This window comes from Eriocheir sinensis, chromosome 51 (genome assembly GCF_024679095.1).
Source record: "Eriocheir sinensis breed Jianghai 21 chromosome 51, ASM2467909v1, whole genome shotgun sequence".
NCBI lineage: Eukaryota > Metazoa > Arthropoda > Malacostraca > Decapoda > Varunidae > Eriocheir > Eriocheir sinensis.
The window spans coordinates 6,534,491-6,555,386 of record NC_066559.1 but is presented as its reverse complement, the minus strand read 5'-3'; the positions used below and the strand labels follow the sequence as shown (position 1 = coordinate 6,555,386).

At 47.4% G+C, this 20,896-nt stretch overlaps 1 protein-coding gene across 1 annotated transcript in view; it reads left to right on the top strand.

The window, feature by feature from the left end:
* The window catches only part of LOC126982599 (protein gooseberry-neuro-like), a 239,954-nt gene that overhangs the window by 18,725 nt on the left and 200,333 nt on the right, over positions 1-20,896 (top strand). The window lies entirely within an intron of this gene.

Genomic DNA, 20,896 nt, shown 5'->3' with positions numbered 1-20,896 from the left:
GGTGCTGATTACGAGCCAATCCGCGTGTGGTAACCCATCTTGGCGGGGCTGAAATCTTTAAAAAACCTGACGGCCTTGAGGTTTGGCGCCGGGGAATGGGCGGAGGGAGGTAAATGGGGATGGTGGTAGTGGGTGGGAAGGGAAGGTGGTTGAGGGTTGGTAAATGGGGATGGTGGTAGTTGGTAGGAAAGGAAGGTGGTTGAGGGTTGGTATATAGGGATGGGTGGTGGAGGGGAGTAAGGGAAGGTAGGTAAGGAGTGAGTGGTTGTAATTGGTGATAGTGGGGGAATAGTGGGTAAGGATTGAGTTCCAGGACTTTTTTTGTTTTAATTTGTTTTCCCCTTGAACTGCTTCCTTTCTGGGGGTGAGTTAAGGTTGAGTCGTAAGGGGTGAAAGGAAAAATGAGAGAGATATCGTTTTGCACTATCTGAAGTGATTGGGTGGAAGGGATGGTACCTGTATGGGGTGGAGGAGGCGGTGGGGAGTGCTGTTGATTCTGCCAGAAGGATTGTGGGTGAGTGGGTGGGTGGGTGGGTAGATGGGCCCTGTTCCTGCCCACCAATGAATACCGATACTGGTGTTGTTAATGATTGATGTTGATACAAAGTGGTTTTGGTGTTGCTTCAAAGCCATGGTTGAGGTTGAGGGGTGGGGGTGAAGGTGACGGTAGTGTTCCCAGGACCTAAAAAAATAAAACGAAACAATCTAGGGACCGATGTGGCTATTGATATTACTAGAAGCCATGGTTGAGGGGGAAAGGGTGGGTCGGTAGTGTTCCCAGGATCTAAATATAAAAAAAAAAAATCAATCTAGGGACCATTTCACCCTCGCCTGCCACCTGCCTGACGCGGCCCGGCAGGTTTACCCAAATTCCTGCATGGCGGTGTATTTTCATGTTAATTCAATCAGCTGGTATTCTTCTGCCGCCGAGGTCGAGGTGAGGGTGACCTTGGAGGCACGGCACCATCAGGACGACGAGGTGATGGTGAGGAGGAGGAGGAGGAGGAGGAGGAGGACGTGGTGATGATGGTGGTGACAGTGGTGGAGAAGGTGAAGATGAGGGAGAAGAAGAAGAAAAGAAGAGGTTGGAAAAGGAGGAAGAGGAGGAGGATGTGGTGGTGGTGGTGGTGGTGGTGATCAAGGAGCTAGGTTTAAGTGGCGAAGGAGGAAGAGGTGAGGGAGAAGAAAGAGAGGTAGGAGGAGGAGGAGGAGGAGGAGGAGGAGGAGGAGGTGGCAATGGAGAAGAATGAAGAGAAGATGATGGAGAAGAAAAAGAGGCAGTAGGAGGAGGAGGAGGAGGAGGAGGAGGAGGAGGAGCAACCCTAATCCATCCTTTCCTTCCTCCTTCTTTCCGTCTCCCTTCCTTCCTTCCTCTCCTTTCTCCCGAGGCTGTAGGTGAAGGGCGCCAGGAGGGAGGAGGAAGGCTGATGGGTCCATAGGTGTCAGGAGGAGGAGGAGAAGGAAGAGGGGGAGGAGAAGGAAGAGGAGGAGGAGGAGGAGGAGGGAGAGAAGGTGGTATAAAGTTAGTATTATTTCTTTCTTTCCTTTAAAACACTGCATGCTTACCTGTGTGTCTTGCAGAAGTGTTTTTGCAGATGTCTCAGGTGTGTCTCGTAGGTGTATCGCATTTGTGTTGCAGATGTCTTACAGGTGTGTGTCTAGTAGGTGTTTGTTTTGCAGGTGTGTCTAGCAAGTTTGTGTATGTCTAACAGGTGTGTGTGTGTGTGTGTGTGTGTGTGTGTGTGTGTGTGTGTGTGTGTGTGTGTGTACAGGTGTGTCTCGGCTGGCTGGCACACGGGCGGTTAATTAGCGCTCCCTCCCGCAGGCCAGGTATATATTTACCAAGCGATTTTATTTGCCTGTCTTGCTGCTCCCACTCGACCTCCACAGCCACGCCCACCCCCTGCCCCCCCTCTCCCTGCCCCCTCCTCCCCATTCCTCTCCTCTACTCTCCCTGGGGCCGCGCATCTCTCCGGTGGCAGACTTAATTATTCCCTTAATGTGCAAAACCGTATTTAATTTTCCAGCGAGTAATCTTCGTTCCCCTGTTTTCACTTTTTTCTCGCCTAATAACTCTATCCGTCTGTCCTCGGCGCCCTCCGTCCGCCTCGCGCCCGCCCTTCGGAGCCTCCCGCGGGGTGGAGCGGGCGGGGTGGCGGGCGGCGTGCGGGGGGGCGGGTGAGTGATGGGTGAGGGGCCGGGGGTCGGGCATCAAGGGAGCCGCCGGACGCCCCGCTGCGCCTCACAAAACACACACCTCCTCCGCCCCGTCCGCCCCGTCCGCCGCCGCCAAATATGCGCCGCCGCCAGGGGGAACGCAGGCACAGACGGCGGCCATGCTGGGGCTGGGTGCGTGTTCTTTATCTCTCTCTCTGTCTCTGTCTCTGTCTCTCCCACTATCTCTCTCTATCTGTCTATCTCTATCTATCTATTTATTCTATCTATTCTATCTATTTTTCTTTTGTCGGTGCAGGGTTTAGCGGACTTTTTGTTGATGTTTTTTTGTTTTCCCTCGTCCTGCCTCCTTTGTCATTAAAAGAATCTATTTATCTATCTATCTATTTATCGATCTATCATTATCATTCGTTGGAGAAAAGTTATCATGGTGTTTACGCGTCCATTTGAAAACACTGTGACTCCGTTTGTTTCTTTTCCCCTTTTCTCTTTTCTTCTTTTCCTCCTCCTCTTCCCCATTCTCAGTCCCCTTTCCCTCCGTCCGTCCTTCGCTCCCATAGCCATCCCATTACCATTCTTCCACCGTTTCTTGTTTTCATTCATGTAGTCCATCAGCAAACTCTTCCCTTTCTCCATTTCTTTCTTTTCCCTTTTCTCCTCCTACTCCTCCTCCCCATCCTCTCTCCCCTTTCCCTCCCCCAATCCCTCACTCCCATATCCCATTACCATTCTTTCACCGTTCCTTGTTTTCATTCATGCAGTCCATCCGCAACCTCTTCCCTTTCTTTCCCATTTCCATTACCATCTTCCTTCTCTTTTACATCTCTCCCCCTCTCCCTATCCTTCCTCCATCTCACCATTCCTTTCTTCCACTTCCACGCCACTTCACTTGCTCTCCTCTTCCTCCTCCTCCTCCTTCCCCCTTCCAGTCCTCTCCCACTTCCTCATTTCCATTACCATCTTCCTTCTCGTTCACATCTCTCCCCCTCTCCCTACCCTTCCTCCATCTCATCATTTCTTTCTCCCACTTCCACTTCCACTTGCTCTCCTCTTCCTCCTCCTTCCCCCTTCCCCTCCTCTCCCTCTTCCTCATGTTCCCTTCCCGACATCCCCGTTACTTGTGTTGAAGGTCGCCAGAAAAATTATTCACTGCGTTATGACATCAAAGTAATGACTAGTGTGTTCTTGCCTAGACGAGCATGTTGTTTAGTTGTTTCTTCTTCCTTCTTCTCTTCCCCTCCTGTTGCGATGTGATGGCTTGCGAAAACACTCCCTTCTCTTCCTCCCTTCCTTTCTTACTATTCCCTTTCGTCCTTCCTCATTCTCGCTCTGTTCCTCTTACCTTTTCTCCCTCTCTCACTTCCTTGCACCCCACGCCCTTTCTCTGGTGCCCTGAGGTGTGTGTGTGTGTGTGTGTGTGTGTGTGTGTGTGTGTGTGTGTGTGTGTGTGTGTGTGTGTGTGTGTGTGTGTGATGTTCGGAAGTGTCGATGTTTATTTTTTACACCCTCAGCCTCCACGCCCACTCACACCTCCAAATTAACCTCCACCCTCCTCCTCCTCCTCCTCCTCCTCCTCCTCCTCCTCCTCCTGCACCACTCGTATCTCGACCCTTCCCCTCCTCCTCCCCCTCCTCCTCCTCCACCACCTCATCCACTCTTTACCCAGATCCTATTCCTTTCCTCCTCCTCCTCCTCCTCCTCCTCCTCCTCCTCCTCCTCTTTTTCTCCACACACAATCAGCTTACATTCTTCTATCATCACCTTGCCTACTCAACCTCCGTTTTACTTTTTCTCATCCTGTTGCCTTTCTCCGGCACCTTATACTCCCATCCAGTCTTATCAATAAATTTGTCTAACCTCATCCATCTTGAACTCTACATCACCCTTTTTGTTCTTATTCTCATTCTTGTTCTTGTTCTTTATCTTGTTCTTCATCTTCGTCTCCCTTTTCTGTTCCACCCATCTCTATACTCCACCCCTCTTCCCTCTTACTGACTATGAGCCGATTTCACAGTCCAGTACAGTGTCTTCGTAACAGCCCGAACCAAACTATAGAATCCCATACAATCCAAAATGGGGAGGTCTTCGATGCCGCACTAAATACACAAGACTTTTCCTGTATAGTTTCATCAAATTTGTGAACTTAAATATAAACACCAGACACTATACAAGGAAATTTCGAAGCTTCTGGTATTGGTTTGGGAGCTTACTAACCCATCATGGGGAACTATGAAACTGGCCCTATCGCCCTTCCATCTCCACTCTCTACACGACTCCCCTCATCCACTGGCTTTTTCCTCCACCTCCACTTCCTCAACCACCATCACTACAAGCCGTGTGTCTCAGTGCTCTAATCCACCTCACACTTCCCTCACCCTCATCCACTCTCTTCCTCCCTTACTTCTCGCCTCCTTTGCTCCCTTATCCCGACATGGTTACTCATCCTCATCGTCATATCCCAACCTCGCCTCCGTTGCTTCTTTTACCTGACCTTGCCTACTCATTTTCATCCTCATATTCATATCATCACTCTTACCCTGTCTGTTCATCTTCCCTCACTCCATACTTTCTGTCACTCTACCCCCCCCTCCCCCCCCCGGTTGCTCCCTTTTCCCGACCTTGCCTACTCATTTTCATACTCATATTCATATCCTCACCCTTCCCCTGTCTGTTCATCTTCCCTCACTCTATACTTTCTGTCATTCTACCCCCCCTCCCCCCCCCCCCCCGTTACCTCCCATAAGCTTCTGTATCATTACCGTCACCATCTCAGCTGTTCACCTTCACATATCAATCACTGTCACGACTATTCACTGCCACTGCTCATTATCACTCATTATGCTCATACTCATTATTACTCTCACCTCACAGCTAACTTATAAGCACCTCCATCATCACTACCATCACCTCCGTCATAATTGTATCCGTCTGTTTCAAAGATCATAGTTATCATTATCATTTTTACCATTGTTTTTGTCAGCATTATTGTCATCATTATTACATCGTCATCATCATCGGTTTCGTCACATATTTCTTCTTCCTTTTCTACAGTATCATCATCATCATCATCACCATCATCATTTTCTTTTACTGCAATTCGTCTTCTCTACATTTTCTCAACGTCACTACATTCTCCTCTCTTCCTCCTTCTCCTCTCTCTCCTGTTCCTCCTCCTCCTCCTCCTCCTCTTCGTGTTTAATCCTCTATCTCAGCATCGTCGAATGAAAGGATTTGAGCTCTATCAACCCACGTGGTCTGGATGCTGCGACGAGAGAGAGAGAGAGAGAGAGAGAGAGAGAGAGAGAGATGCAAGCGTGAAACATCCTCAGCCTTCTTGCATTCTCTTCCATTTCCCTCCTCCTCTCCCCTTTCTCCTCCTCCTCCTGACGGGGCTAATCGAGGGACAGTATCAATTGGGGGGCGCCATTCACAGGGAGTCACCACTATAATTTAATAATACAACATCGCCCGAGATCAAAGCCGCCGCCGGGAAGCGCTGGGCGGCCGCCTTTTGTCTGTGCGTGCGCGTTACTGCATTGAGATACGGCGCCGCGCAGGGTGGGTTGCCATCTCCTCACCCGCCTCCTCCTCCTCCTCCTCCTCCTCCTCCTCCTCCACTTTTTTCTTCTCATCTGATTTCTGTTTTTTTCCTTTAACCTCGGCCCGTACAATAGCAGTGGTGATGGTGGTGGTGATGGTGTTGGAGGTGATGGTGATGGTGGTGAAAACGTGTGTGTATGTGCGCCTTCCTCTTGCTTTTCTTCATTCTTTTGCTCTTCCTCCTTTTCTTCCTTCTTCTCATGCTCTTCCTTCTCCTCCTCTGATTTTTTACTTCGGCCTATTGAGCATAGGAGGGTCAGTGGAGGTGGTGCTGGTGGCGAAGGGCGTGTGTGCGTGCCCTAATGACGCACCCCATTACCCTGGCGCCCTCAGCCTGGTGGTGGTCCTCGGCGGCGGGGAGCAGCAGGCTTTGTGATCCTGCCCAGTAATACGCGGGTAGGGCCGTCAAGATTGCCGAGCGTGGCACATATTTTCACTTTTCCCGCTGTTCCTCTATGATTGTGTGTCTTGTCACAGAAATCCTACACACGCATGCGGCCAGCCCGTGCCAAGGCGGCGGCCCGCACGGCGATCGGCTTTTCGCTCTCTCCATCTCTGGCTCTCCCTTCTCTTCCCGGCCGGAATGCTTCATCAAGGACGACTTAATGATATCAATGATTCGGAGAGATAATGAGAGAATTTGTGCAACAGAGCGCGGCGGCAGATGTTATCGTACCTCCGCCGCGCAGCGCCTCAAGAGGGCTGTTGGGCGCATCTTGTCAACCCTTCATGGTGGTCCCGCGCCGCCTCTCCGCCCCGCCTCACACCTTCCCAAATACTTTCCCCACCTGCCTCACGCGGCCGCCCTCGCCTCGTGAACGATAGCCAGCGAGAAGCGAGCCACTCGCCGCGGGCTGGGACGCTCCATTCGGTGGACTCGCGCCTTGAATCATCCGGCCAACATGGAGCACAGTCATTTTACAAGCCGGGCCGACACCTTGCAACGCGAGAGGCGACCCACCGCCCTCCAGCCGGGCTGCCGCGCCGCCGCGCCGCTGGCAGCCCTCCGGGGCGGCTGCTGTGGCGGGACGCCCTCACGCCTCATGCCTGCGGAGGGACGCCGCCTCGCCCTCTGAGGATTATCAACACGTAAAACGATGATCCTCTCCCACCTCTCCCTTGCCTCCACCTCCCCTTTTCCCCTTCTCCCCTGCACGCCCCTCCCCACAGCCCATCACTTCACGCAAGCGTTGCGTGTGCACACCTAAGCGTGCGTGCGTGCGTGTGTGTGTTTGCGGCGATGACTTGCCGGCCCGTGAGCGACGAGGGATTTTTTTAATGCTTCTTGTGTGGATATTACTTCTGCTGCTGATGATGGCGATTCTGCTGTTTGTATTTTTGCTTCTGCTGTTCCTGCAGCTACTACTACTACTACTACTACTACAACTACTATTACTACTGCTACTACCACTATTACTACTGCTATTACTACTACTATCGCCCCTACTTATGATGATAATGGTGGTGGTGGTAATACTTTTCTTCACTCTACCCTCTGTCTCGCCTCACTCCTCTCCCCTGCCCAGTCATCCTCTCGGCGAGCTTATTCACGGTGACAAAGGTGAAATTTATTCTTGTCCCACTTTTCTTCCACTTAGCAGGTGATAAGAATAGTGCACTCGCCACAAATCGCGAACTGTTTTATTTTTCTCACATACGTTACAGGATTTTCTCTCTGCTCGGCACTAACAATGTAGTTCAGGAGAGTCATGGTAATACGAGTAGGTTGCGCTGAAAAAAAGTCTTCTGTATCTCCTTTACGAAGCGTGAATGTGGCGGCAAGACAGATTGGCGGCGGAGGGATACGGACAACATGAGCAGCGAGGCATCAGTAATTGTGTCTGGGCGATTTACGGTCTTTTTATTACCTTGTAGAGCGCGCAGCTCTGCAGGGCGTCGCGCGGTGACATATAAAACAGGTAATAGACGGCGGGAGGGAAGGGAGGCCCAGAGGAGGCAGGCAGGGGACCACGGCCTCCTGAAACACGCACTGAAGGAGGGAGTGAGGGAAGTTACGGGAAGGGGAAAAATGTGGAAAATGCAGGAAAAGCTTCATAATTGTAAGAACGATGAAAGTTAGAAAATGAGCGTTGTCTCTTCCCTTTGAATAAAGGGATGTTAATAGGGTTTTGGTTGTACAAGAGCCAGGTAGGACACGTAGCAACGGTTTTAAGCTAGATAAATTCAGATTCAACAAAGACATAGGCAAGAATTGGTTCGCCAGTATACGGTGGTGGATGAGCGGAACAGGCTTGGCAGTCATGTCCTGGGTGCCAGTACCATAGATACATTCAAGAAGAGGTTGGATATATTCATGGGTGGTGAGGTTGGGTGGGGTTGGGCTCGCAGGAGCTGCCTTGTGTGGGCCAACCGGCCTCTTGCAGACTCCTTACGTTCTTATGTTCTTATGTAGAGATGAAGGAGTGAAGAAAGATGAATATGGCGACAAAGAGTGACAACGAGGTGAACGTTATCTTAGTAGTGGTGCTAGTCCATTAGTGAAGGTTTTATAGGGAGGTTGGATATTTTATGGATGGGGATAGCAGAGGAGGAATAAATGTTTGGCAGGATTTCACAGGAGCTACCGTGTGTGTGCCGACTATGTAACCTCTTGTAGACCCTTCTATCCTTGTGGTGGTGGTGGTGGTGATGGGGAGGTTGGGATAAGATGGCTCGGTGGTGCTGGTGGTGGTGTGGAGAATTAGTGGTGGTGATGAAAGACGTCATGGCAGTGGTGTGGGTGGTGGTTATGGTAGTAGGTAGAGATGATAGTGGTAGTGGTGGGGGAACTGATACGTCATGGTCGTGATAGTAGTGTGATGATGAGGGTAGATAGTAATGATGGTGGTGCTAGAAGAAATACGTGATGGTGATGGTGATGTTGGCGGTAGGCAGTGATAGTGATGGTGAGGACAGAATTACGTCGTGGAGGTGTGGTGATTCATGGTGATGGTGGTGGTGGGGTGAGGGTGATGGTGATTTTGGTGGTAGGTAGCAATAGTGATGGTGGTGATGGAAGAATTGCGTCGTGGAGGTGTGGTGATTCATGGTGATGATGGTGATGGCGGGGTGGAGGTGGTGACACACAGACAGGTGACAAGGCCCAGGGAGTGGCCGCGCCCCCTGCTGGATGTCCCACTGGGTAATGAATGGCCCGCAGAAGACCACCTCTCCCCCCCTCGTGCCCCGTGTGCCCCGTCCTTCCCTCCCACTCACTCATTCACTCCCACCCACTCCCAGCCCCGCATATTTTTTTTTTTTACAGTAAAGGAGACAGCTCAAGGACAATAAAAAAATAATAATGAGATAAAAAAAAAGCCCGCTAATCACTGTCCCTATAAAAAATAATTTAGAAGGGTGGCCAAAAGAGAGGTCAATTTCGAGAGGAGAGGTGTCTTGATACTCTCCCCCTACACTAATCCCTTTCCTCCTCACTCACTCACCCACCCACCCACTCACTCACTCACTCGTTCACTCACTCATTCACTCACTTACTCACTCACTCACTCACTCACTCACTCACTCACTCATCCATTCACTCACTAACTCACTCACTCACTCACTCACTCACTCACTCACTCGTTCACTCACTCACTAACTCACTCACCCCTGCCCATGCCTATTCTAAAAACCTCCTCCTCTATCCCTACCCTTTTACTCAATTCCACTCACTCACTCGCTAACTCACTCATTTTCTCCACCCACTCCGAGTACCACATCTCCCTCTCTCCCTCATTACTCACTTACCCACTCATTCGTTTACTCCCGCCCACGCCCCGCCCCGCCCCGCCCCGCACAGGCCACGTGAAGGTGACAGTCATTACCAAAACCCCTAGCTATACCTTAAAAGAGAGTGACAGAGGAATGAGGGGAAGGGGAGAAAGGAAAGAGAAGTGTAGAAGAAGGGAAGGAAGAGGAGGGGAAGGAAGGGAAGAGCTTGAAGGTTAAGGGAGAATGGAAAAGGAAAAGGAAGGAAAGGAAGGGGAGAGGCAGAAAAAGGGAAGGGAAGAGGGAAGGTAAGAGGCAAAGGGTGTGTGAAGAGCCTTTTAAGTAAACAATTTCACCTCCTCCTCCTCCTCCTCCTCCTCCTTTTAGCTTTCCATATAGGCTTTTGTTTGTTTGTTTATGTGTTTTCCTATTGACCGTTCGAGGGGGGGGGGAAAGAAGTGATTATTTGCATACATTACCGTGGACACAAAAGGAAAGTGTGAGGAGGACCCGGGCGTTGGTGGACATCTATGGACACTCCTCCTCCTCCTCCTCCTCCTCCTCCTCCTCTTCCACCTCCTCTATGGACACTCGAACAACAACTCTAAAAGGAAAATGGCGAGGCAGGAGGTGCTTATATGGACCACAGGGAAGGAAATGACACTTATCCCCCTTTCCTTCCTCCTCCTCCTCCTCCTCCTTCTTCCTCTGGTTCCTCCATTTTCACCTTTGCCTCCGCCTTCTTTTTTTTTTTATATTTTCTGCAGTTTTTCCTTCCTTCTGCCTCTCTCTCCTCCTCTTTTTTCCTAACTTTCCCTCCCTCCTTCTCTTCCTTCGCCTCCTCCTCCATTTCTTTCTTCTCCTCCTCCTCCATATTCATTTATTCTCCAATATTTTTTGTCTTCCTTCTCTTTTTTTTTACTCTTTTCTCCTGTCTCCTTATCCTCCTTCATTACTGTCCTCCTCCTCCTCCTCCTCCTCCTCCTCCTCGTCTTTCTCTTCGTTGTCGTCCTTCTCCTCCTCCTTCACCTACACTTCCTCCTCCAATCCCTGCTCCGCCCTCCACTCTCCTCCCCTTTCCTCCCTTATCTCCACCTCATCTCCACACTCCCGCTAGTCTCCTCCCCTTCACCGCTATCCTCCATCTCTCTCCTTTCCTCCATGGTTCTTTTCTTACCCTCCTCCTTATCTTCGTTTACTAATTTCCTTTTTTTCTCTTTCCTCTTTCCTTTTTTTCCTTTCCAATATATTTTTTTCCTCCATCCTTCTTTACTTGTGTCTTGTTTCCCTTTTTTTCCTTACCTTTTTTTCCTCCCTTTATCCTCTTCCATTCTTTCTTTCCCTCCCCATTTTTTGTCCCTTCCCCATTTTGTTCCCTCCTTATTCATTCCTCCTTGCCCTTTTCCTCCCCTTACCTCCCTCCCTTCCTTTTATTTTTTTCGTCTCCTTTTCCTTCTCCTAAATTTAGTTCTGTATTGGGAGAAAGGTAGAAGTTATTTATGGTTTGCTTGGAATGGGTGGAAGAAAAAAGGAAGGAAGGAAGGAAGGAAGGAAGGAAGGAATTGATATAGGTAGGGTAGAAGGGAAAGTAAAATAAATGAGGAAAATAAAGTAATAAAAGGAAGAAAGGAAGGAAAGAAATGACAGGAAAAGAAAGAGAAGTAAATGAAAAGAAAAATATAAAAAAGCAAGGAAGGAAAGATGGAAGACGGGAAAGAATGAATAAAGAAGGGAGATAGGAATGAAGAAATAAAACACAGAATTAAGTAATGAAGAGGGAAATAAAGAAGCGAAGAACATATTGAAGGAAGAAAGGACACAGGTCACGTTAACGACACCAAAGAAGGAAATTACTAAAGGAACCTGATATTTATTTTTCTTATTTTCTTTCTTTTCTTACTTTATCCTTCATTATGTTTTGTTCACCTTTCTTCTCTTCCTCCCTTCATTAAATCCTTCCTTCCTTCCTTCCTTCCTTCCCTTTTCCATTTTTCTTTCCCTCCTTCCTGTGTAGCGAGGCGCATCGGAACAACCAAAGAGTGAGTGTGTGTGTGTGTGTGTGTGTGTGTGTGTGTGTGTGTGTGTGTGTGTGTGTGTGTGTGTGTGTGTGTGTGTCGCGCCTTCCCTTGTCTGTGTCTCTCCTCTCTCTCTCTCTTTCTCTCTCCCTCTTTTGTCTCTTTGTGTGTGTTGTCTCCTTGTCTCTCTTCCGCCTCATTTACGCCGTTTATCCTTGTCTCTTGAGTCACTTGTTTCGTCCTTGTCTGCGCCTACTCGTCTGTTCTTTCTCTTTTTTTTTCTTTTTTTTTTACACGTTTTTTTTCTACCTCTTGAACGTTTTACTTTTTACGGCTTCATTATTATTATGTTTTATCTTCGTCTTTTTATCTTGTTTGGTCTTTGTCTACACCTATTCGTCTATTCTCTTTCTCTTTTCTCTTCTTTTCTCTTTGTCACGTTTTTTTTTTACCTTCAGTTCTTCTCTTAAACATTTCACTTTGTAGGGTTTTGTTGTTATTCTCTGTCTTCGCTTCGTCTTTTTATCTCCTTTCGTCCTTGTCTATGCCTATCAGTCTGTTCTTTCTCTCTTTTTTCTTTTATCTTTTCACGTTTTTTTTCACCTCCAGTTCTTCTCTTAAACATTTCAGTATTTAGGGTTTTGTTGTAATTCTCTGTCTTTTTTTTTTTTATCTTTTTTTTTTTTTTTCAGTTCTTCTTCTTCTCTTTTTTTATTTAGGGTTTTGTTGTAATTCTCTGTCTTCGCTTCGTCTTTTTATCTCCTTTCGTCCTTGTCTATGCCTATTAGTCTGTTCTTTCTCTTTTTCCTCTTTATTCTCCTTTTCCTTCCTTTCCTTCCTTCTCTGCAAGTCTTCCCTCTCCTTTTCTTCTCTCCTTACCTTCAGGCACTCCTTTTTTCTTCTTCCTTTACCCTTCTTTTTCTATCTTTTATTCCTTCTCTTCTACTCTTCCCTTTCTTTTTCTCTTTTCTCCTCTTTTCTTCCTTCTACCTTCCTCTTGCTTCCCTTCATTCCTTCTCTCCATCCCTTCTCCATCTCCTTTCTCTTCGTCCTTCCTTCCCTTTTCACCGATGCACTTCTCTTCCATGCCCTTCCTCCTTCCATTTCTCCCTCCCTCCCTCCTAAAACAAATAGCGCGTGACATCAAGACAAACTCAAAAAAATCATTCATACATCAGATCGAAAAAAAAGTAAAAATGATTATTGACCCCTGACAGACGAGACACTCGCTACACTCAGACAGTAGACAGAGACCATCAGAATCACCAGTAACTTCGCATCATCCACCTCGAACGAAAACATCGAATGCATGCCCCCTGGCCCGCCTGAGGATCCACACCGAAATTGACTCTGATGACACTAAGGTGGGGGGAAGGCCCTCACAAACCGACTAACCGATCATTCAGAAAGAAAAGACCTTACACCTCGATTATCGGGAAAAATGGCAAAATGTCTTTAATGCTGATGAATGCAAAAGTCAAGTCATGCACACAGAAAGTCCAGAAATAACACCATATCATCGATGATGGGACCCTCTGTGCGCAGTGAGGAAAGGATCTTGATGTGGGAGTCACTATCAGTGACCTGAAACAACACAATCTCAATAAAAAACAAAGCCAACACACATGTTCGGGTTCTCAGCGAGGAAGCGAGGAACTTCGCCAGACGTGATGCTATCCTTGGCATCTTCCCATGGTAAACCGCACCTCAGTATGCAGTACACAGAGTACAGTTCTGGTCTCCTAATTACAACAGGGAGATTGAAAAGGATTCAGCGACGCCACGAACCATACCAACCTTAAGGAACCAACCGTACGGAACGACACTAACGACAACTTTTTTAAATTAGAAAGAACGCCTACGAGAGATAAAGACTGCCGAGGAGATCTGAAAAAATTCAATAACGTCGATTAAAAAAATTCTAATGATCATTTCAACAACCCAAGACCTAGAAATAACTATAAGAAGACGAAACTAAACGATGCAACAGACATCGGAAGGAGTTTCATCAAACCGAGTCATCCTTTCACTGAACAATCTTCCTTCGTATCTAGTAAATGCGAATACTATCAACCTATACTATCAACTCCTTCAAATATAGAATCATAGCAAAGGTAAACTGAATATAAACGTCAGGAACTCTGCTGCAAGTTCGAGGTCCTCATGCTCACCATCTCCATCTCACTCCTCTGCTCCCCAGCCCCAGGGCTGTCGAGGTCCCAGGCTCACCAGCCCCAGGCCTCGCAAATCAGCAATAGGGCAACCTTGTGCAGCCTTCATGTTTCACAGTTTCCTCCCTCCCTCCTTTTTTTTCATTCCTTAGCTTCAGGCATCTCTCCTTTCTTTTTCATCCTTCTCTCCATCTCTTCCCTCTCTCCTTTTTCTCTCTTCACAGCTTTATGCAGCTCTCCTTCTTTCCTCCTCTTACCCTCTTTTTTTCATTCTTTCCTTCATTCCTTTCCTCCTACGCATGGCTCTTTTTTTTTCTCTCCTCTCCTTTCTTTTCTTCCTTCTACCTTCTTATTTCTTCCTTCCTTCCCTTTCACCCATACATTTCTTTTCTATGCCCTCCTTCACTCCCTCCCTCCTTCCTTCCCTCCCTTTCTCCTTCCCTCCTCCCTCCCTCCCACCCTTGCGTTACATAGGCGGCCGCTCTCACCTGCCTCACACCTTTATGAGTGATGTATCCCCCCCTTTCCCTCCCTCACTCTCTCCTTCCCTCCCTCCCTCCCTCTCTCACACCTTTATGAGTGATGGCAGCCAGGCGGTCCGGTGGGCTGCGCGGGCCACACACGGAGACAGGGAGGGAGGGAGGGAAGGAGAGGGAGAGGGAGAGGCAAGAGGGTGGGAGTGAAGGAAGAAGCATATATAGGAGGCAATGTGGTGAAGAGGGAAGAGAGAAAGGAGAGAGGGTGCAAGAGAGAGGAAGGTGAGAGAAGAAAAATGGATAGGAGGAAGGTTGGAAGTAGGCAATGTGGTAAAGGGTATGAAGAGAAAGGAATGATTGAAGGAGGGAAGAAAGGAGAGAGGGAGGGAGAGAGGAATGTTGGAAGGAGGGAAGAAAGGAGAGTGGGTGCAAAGGAGAGGAAAGGGAAGGAAGAAGAAAGGAAAGGAGGCAGTCTAGTAAAGAGTAAGGAGAGAGAACGAAGGAGAATGAAAAAGAGAGAGAAGGAAAGGGGCAGAGGAAGGATGTTAATGGGGAAAGAAGGGATAGGAGAAATGGACGAAAGGAGAGACATGCAGTATTGTGGAGAGAAAGGAAGGATGAAGGAAGAGAACGTAATTGGAGGAGGGGAAGGCGGGAAAGGAAGAAGAAAGAAAAGTGGATGTAAATATTAGAAATGATTAAACGAAGGGAGTGAGAGATTAAAAAAAAAACAAGGGAGAGATGTACAGGTGCAGGAGAATATAAAAAAAAGGGGGAAGGGTGGATGATAGAGACAGTAAGATGGAGATGAAGGGTGGAAGAAGGGAGGGAGGGAGAGACAAAAAGGGGTGACAGGTGGATAGAGAAAGAAGAGGGGATAGAGGCAGTCAGGGAAAGAAGAAAGGGAGGGAGGAAGAAAGGTAGTGAAGGAACGAGGCAGCAAGAGAAGTAAAGAGGGAAGGAGATAAGAAGAACGTCTAGGTAGGGAGGAAAGGAGGGAAGAAACGAAGAAGGAAAGAAGGGAGGAAAGAGAAAAGGAAAGACAAGAAAGAAGAGTTGTGGAGAGAAAAAGGGAGGCAAGGAAAGGAGAGAGAAAGAATGGAGGAAGAAGAGGAGTGTGTAAGGAAAGAAGGGAGTGGAGGGAGGGAGAAAAGAAAGGAGTGAGAGAACAGTTATGAAGGGAGGAAGGAGAGTAGGGAGGGAGGGAGGGAAGGCTGAGAGGAGGGAGGGAGGGAAGGAGGGAGGGAGGGAAAGTGAATGTGTCATAATTAGCGTCTTTAGGGTTTTAAAAAGTGGGCCGACCTTTAATTTTTTTGTTTTTCTGGCGTCTCGTGTTTTCGCTTCTTTTCATCTTTGTGTTCATCGGCGTGTGTTGCTGGGGTTCAAGGGCGGCTGTTTTATTCCTTGATACTTGTTTGTTAATTGTTTTTTGTGAGTTAGACAATGTGTGTGTGTGGGGGGGGGGCGGGGGGTTGTGTGTGGGGGGGGATGGGAAGGTATGTGTGTGTGTGTGTGTGTGTGTGTGTGTGTGTGTGTGTGTGTGTGTGTGTGTGTGTGTGCATATTGGTTTTATTGTTTTTTTATCATTATCATCATCGTCATCATTACTCTCGTCTTCTTCTTCTTCTTCTTCTTCTTCTTCTTCTTCTTCTTCTTCTTCTTCTTCTTTGTGTTCTTGTACTAATTCTTATCCTTGTTCTTTTATCTTGTTCGTTTTCGTTCGTTTTTGTTCTTATTCTTGCTTTCTTGTTCTTTTTTTTTCGTTTCTCTTGTTATTTTTCGTTCTTATTCTTGTTTTCTTGTTCTTGATGTTTTTTTTTCTTGCTCTTGTTTTTTTGTTTTGTTTTTTTGTTTTTATGCATAAGGGAAAGGTAGAAAGGAGGAAAGAGGGAAGAGGTTTTGCAGAAGTGAAAATGTTTTGAGATGAAAGTAGATGAAGAGAAATGTTAAAGTAAGAAGGGATAGGTAGGAGTTAAGTTGTTGGAAAGAAAAAGATGGAGCGGAAGAAAGAGAGAATGAGTTTTGCAGTTCTGGAGACGAGAAAACGATAGTACGATAGGGCGATAGTAAAGAAGGGTAAAGAAGAGTATGAAAATGTATGTAGGTGGGAGAACTTAAATGGAAGAGACAAGAATGAGTATTGCTGTTATGAAGTCAATTTGGAGGAGGATAAAAGGAGACATGGAAAGATAGGGCGATAGTAAAGAGGGGAAAAGAAAAATAAGAAGTGGTAGGTAGGTAAGAGATCGTGAATGGAAGAAGAGACAAGAATGAGTATTGCTGTTATGAAGTCAATTTGGATGAGGATAAAAGGAGACAAGGAGAGTAGAGGAAGAAGAAGAAGAAGAAGAAGAGGTGGATTGTGATTGCTACAGACTATATGTTTCATCCTTTTCTGCTTGCGTGCTCCTCCTTATCTATTATAGTAGTAGGGTGGAGCTGCACTCGTAAGTGTATGAAAGATGGAAAGAAGGTGGAGATGGAGGAAATGGAGAAGAGATGAGGATGAGGATGAGGATGATGAGGTGGAAGAGGAGAAGAAATGAGCTGGGTTGAAGGTGGAAGAAAATTGGGAGGAGGTGGAGTAGAGATGTAAAAGGTGGAGGAGGAGGAGGAAGAAGAGGACGAGGAGGAGGTGGAGGAGTTGTGGCAAAGGTGAAGGAGGAGAAATGGGTTGGGGTGAAGGTGAAGGAGGAAGAGTGTGGGAGGAGGAGGAGGAGTGGAGATGCTGGTGGAGGAAAAGGAGGTGTGGAATTAAGGAGGAAGGAAGAACAAAATAATAGGAGGTGGAGGGAAGATGTGGGTGGAGGGAGCGTTAAAGAAATGGGTTCCGTGTCTTGTGGGAGGCATAGATCTCCTCCTCCTCCTCCTCCTCCTCCTCCTCCTGCAAAAGTGAGAGAAGGAGGGAAAGAGCAGATGAAATAATACTCCTTAGTAAAATATATTCCAGGAAACTTGAAAATATTATGGACAAGAGGAAATAGAACCTTTAAGAAAATAAGTTAGAGAGAAAAATGTTAAGAAAGAGGAAGGAGGAGGAAGAGAAGAAGAGAAATGGGGAAGGAAACTATAAGGAAGAAAGAAATTGAAGGAAAGGAGGAAGAAGAAGGAAGAGGAGAGAAGGGAGGGAGGGAGTGTGCAAGCGAGAAAAAAAAAAAAAAAGACGACGGCAGAGGAGAAGGAGACGGCGGTGGCGGCGGAGGTGGCGGAGGTGACGGAGGTGGAGGAGGAGGAGGAGATGGGAGGAGGGGGCGGGTCAGAGGGAGTAGGGGAGGGGGAGGTGCGCCTGGGTGGTCAGGTATGCGGGCGGTGCGTGGACGAAGCCATTAATGAAGGACAACGCTTCCGCCGCCTCGCCCTTGTGGAGAAGAAGGCGACGAAGGGAAAGAAGAGAGGGAAAGAGGGGAGGGAAAAAGAGGGGAGGGGGAAGGGGAAGGAGGAAAAGGGGAAGGGGAGGAAAAAGGGGGAGGGAGGGGAAAGAGGGGAGGGGCAGGAAAAGGGGAAGGGAGGGGAAAAGAGGGGAGGGGGAGGGAAAAAGAGGGTAGGGGAAGGGAAATGAGGGGAAGGGGAAGGGAAAAGAGGGGAAGGGGAAGGAAAAGAAGGGAAGGGGAAGGAAGGGAAAGATAACGAGAGAGAGAGAGAGAGAGAGAGAGAGAGAGAGAGAGAGAGAGAGAGAGAGAGAGAGAGAGAGAGAGATTTGGAGCTGTGATTATTTTTTGTTGTTAGTGCGCCGCCGGATTCTTACTGTTGCTGTTGTTGTTATTGTTGTTGTGGAGGAGTGGGGGCTCTGTTTGTGAGGGGGTGGGGTGGGGGGGACTGGGGGGTAGGAGGGTGTGTGTGCGCGTGTGGCGTCTAAAAAAGAGTAAAAAAATGCACGTTCATAGAGATAAGGCATAAAAAAAACTTAACTAGTTCACGAAATAAACACAAATAATGGATGGGAAAAAAATATAAGAATAAGAAATAATTAAAAAAAAATAGCATACCTGAATGACACAGGTAAAAGAACCGTAGTAGTATTTTCAGGGCAGCCGAAGCCATATACTGTGAAGATAAAAGGCAAGCAGCGGCTGTGTATGGTTACCTGAGAACAGTCCAGCGAATCCACCTTTCCGAGCCGCCGCGCAGGTGAGGTAATGTATTAATTTGGCTTCCGCAAGTGGCACGCCTCCTCACCCGACGCTGGAGGTGCTGTCGTGAGGGCCGCTAATTGATCCGTCGGGCAGGTGGTCGTGCTGCTGCTGATGGTGTTGTTGTTGATGGTGGTGATGGTGGTGGTGGTGAGGAGGAGGTGGAGGGTGGTGGTGGTCGTAGCGGCGGAGAAGTGACATGATTGCGGTGTTGGTTGCAGTTCCAGTGGTGATGATAGTGATGAGGTTTGCGGTGGTGATGATTGTGTAGATAGTGGTGATAATCTTGGTGGTAGGGAAGGTTAGGGTCGTCCTGTTGTTGTTGGTGGTGTGGGACAGTGGGATGCAAATTCAGTGGTGATGATGGCGAAGAGGACACAATGGTGACGATGGTGTAGAGGTGGTGATGAAAGTTATAGGGATAGTGGATGTGGTGGTGGGATTAGTTATATAGTGGTGGTGGAGTGGGCTGACTAAGGTGTTGGTTGTAGTTGCAATGGTAATGATGATGATAACGATAAAGATTACAGTGGTGGGCGGGGGGTGATCTTGGTAGTAGTAAAGGGAAAAATTAGTGTTACTGTTGGTGGCGGTGGAGCTGGTAATGCTAGTGGTGGTTGGAGGGGTTGTGGTTGTGTGTGGTGTGAAGAGTATAATGTGGTGGTGGTGGTGGTCTTGATAGCGGTGTAGGAAAAAAATTGTGTTGCTGTTGGTGGTTGTGGTGGAGCTCGTAGTGGTGGTGGTAGTGATCTTGAATAGGGTTGGAGTAGTATGATGTCAGTGGCCGTGGTTGTGGTGGTGGGGTAGGTTGCATAATCAAGGTAGCACAATAAACAGTTACATCCTCCTTGCCCTTTGATTACGTGGCCTGATTGGGGACGCAAGAAGGGACGAAAGGGAAGGAAGCAACTTTGGGAGCAGCACCTGAGGCGGAGTGATTTCCTGTGCGGCCAATATAGTGATCAGGGCGCAGGTGTAGAAGTGTTATCATGGTGTAGCAAGGAAGGTGTAGGCGAGTGTTTTGCCAGCTCACCGGTTACCTGTCCAAGCTCACCTGTTGTAAAAGTGATCAAAGTGCAGGTGTAGGTGTGTAATCATCAAGGTGTATCAGCCAGGGTGTAGGCGAGTGTTTTGCTTAGTCAGCGGTTACCTGTCCAATCTCACCTGTTGTCTTGGCGGACCAGATTTCCTTCCATCACTTCTTGTTGCCTCATCAGCCCGGGCCGGTACTTTACCGCAAGTATTACACCTTTTAGGCAGGCCATGAAAATCAAGCGAAAATTTGTATTTCGATAATAACGCTTCTTGGTAAGGTCCAGTGAATTTGGCTTTATATAATACGGAGGTTAGAAAGAATAGATTAATTCATTTGTTTTAAATGTATAATTTCCAGAATGCAAAATTGTCGATTATGTAATTTTGAATACATTTACATATTTTCTGAATGCAAATATTTAGATGTAATAGGTTGTTAAGCTATCTAACTTATATTTAGGGTCTGCCACTTTACTTAGTAATGGACCTAATTTAGTCGCCACCTTCCTTCCTTTAACGTTTCGGAGCGCGCCTCGAACATTCCAACATTCTCCACGCACTTGTCTCTCAGCTTCTTACATTTTTGTTCATGGTTCTTGTTAGGTCTTAAGATTTTCCTGTCACGTCTCTTTCCTTTCTCACATTCTTGTTCACGTTTCTCGTTCAATTCCAATATTCTCCTATCAATTCCATGATTTTTTTTTAACATTTTAGTTAACTTATTTTTTTGCTGAATACGAAGGAATTTTAATAACTTTTTTCGCTCTGCTTTCTCAGTACATTAATTTGATTCGATTAGTTTCCCGTGCATTTCCAAAACTTAAACTCCATCGCCTCATAGTTGTTTAATCAAGCAAGCAAGAAAAGAGGAACGGATGGTACAGAATCTTTTTGGAGAAGCTGTTTTGGAAAAGTCATGATGGCGGGACGTAGCATACATAGCCTTAACGGAGGAGCCATGTTGGAGGAATCTCGATGCTGGGTTTTAGTAATATATGGAAAAGAGAGAGAGAATCGGACGGATCATAAACTTCTGGGAGACTCGTATAGGAAGATTTCAGATGGAAGGTTTTTGGAATAGAAGGAAGAGAGGAAAGAATGGACGTAGCATAACAGCCATTAGGGAGAGTTCTTATGGAGGGAAAGGGAGAGGGAGGAATTTCGATGGAGGGGTTTAGGAACATAAGGAAAAAGAGAGAGAAAATCGGACGGCGCATAAACTTTGGAGAGAAACAATAATGGAAGATTTCATATGGGAGGTCTTTTGAATACAAGTAAGAGAAAGGGACGGAGACGGGGCATAATAACCTCATGGAAGAAACGGCGCTGAGAGAGTCATGTTGGAATTTTCGAATACAGTAATAAAGAAAGAAACTGATGGCGAATAACCTCGTGGAAGTAACTATTTTGGCAGAGTTTTGATGGAGAGTCTTTTGTATAGTGTAGTCTGCGGCATATTCGTGTATAGGAGTCTTGGGGGAACTTGGTTGTTGCTGGCCAGGAAGCTCAACAACCCGACCTGTTTGGCGTACACCTCGAGGCGGCTCACTGGTGGTAATGGTGGTGGTGGTGGTGGTGGTGGTGTG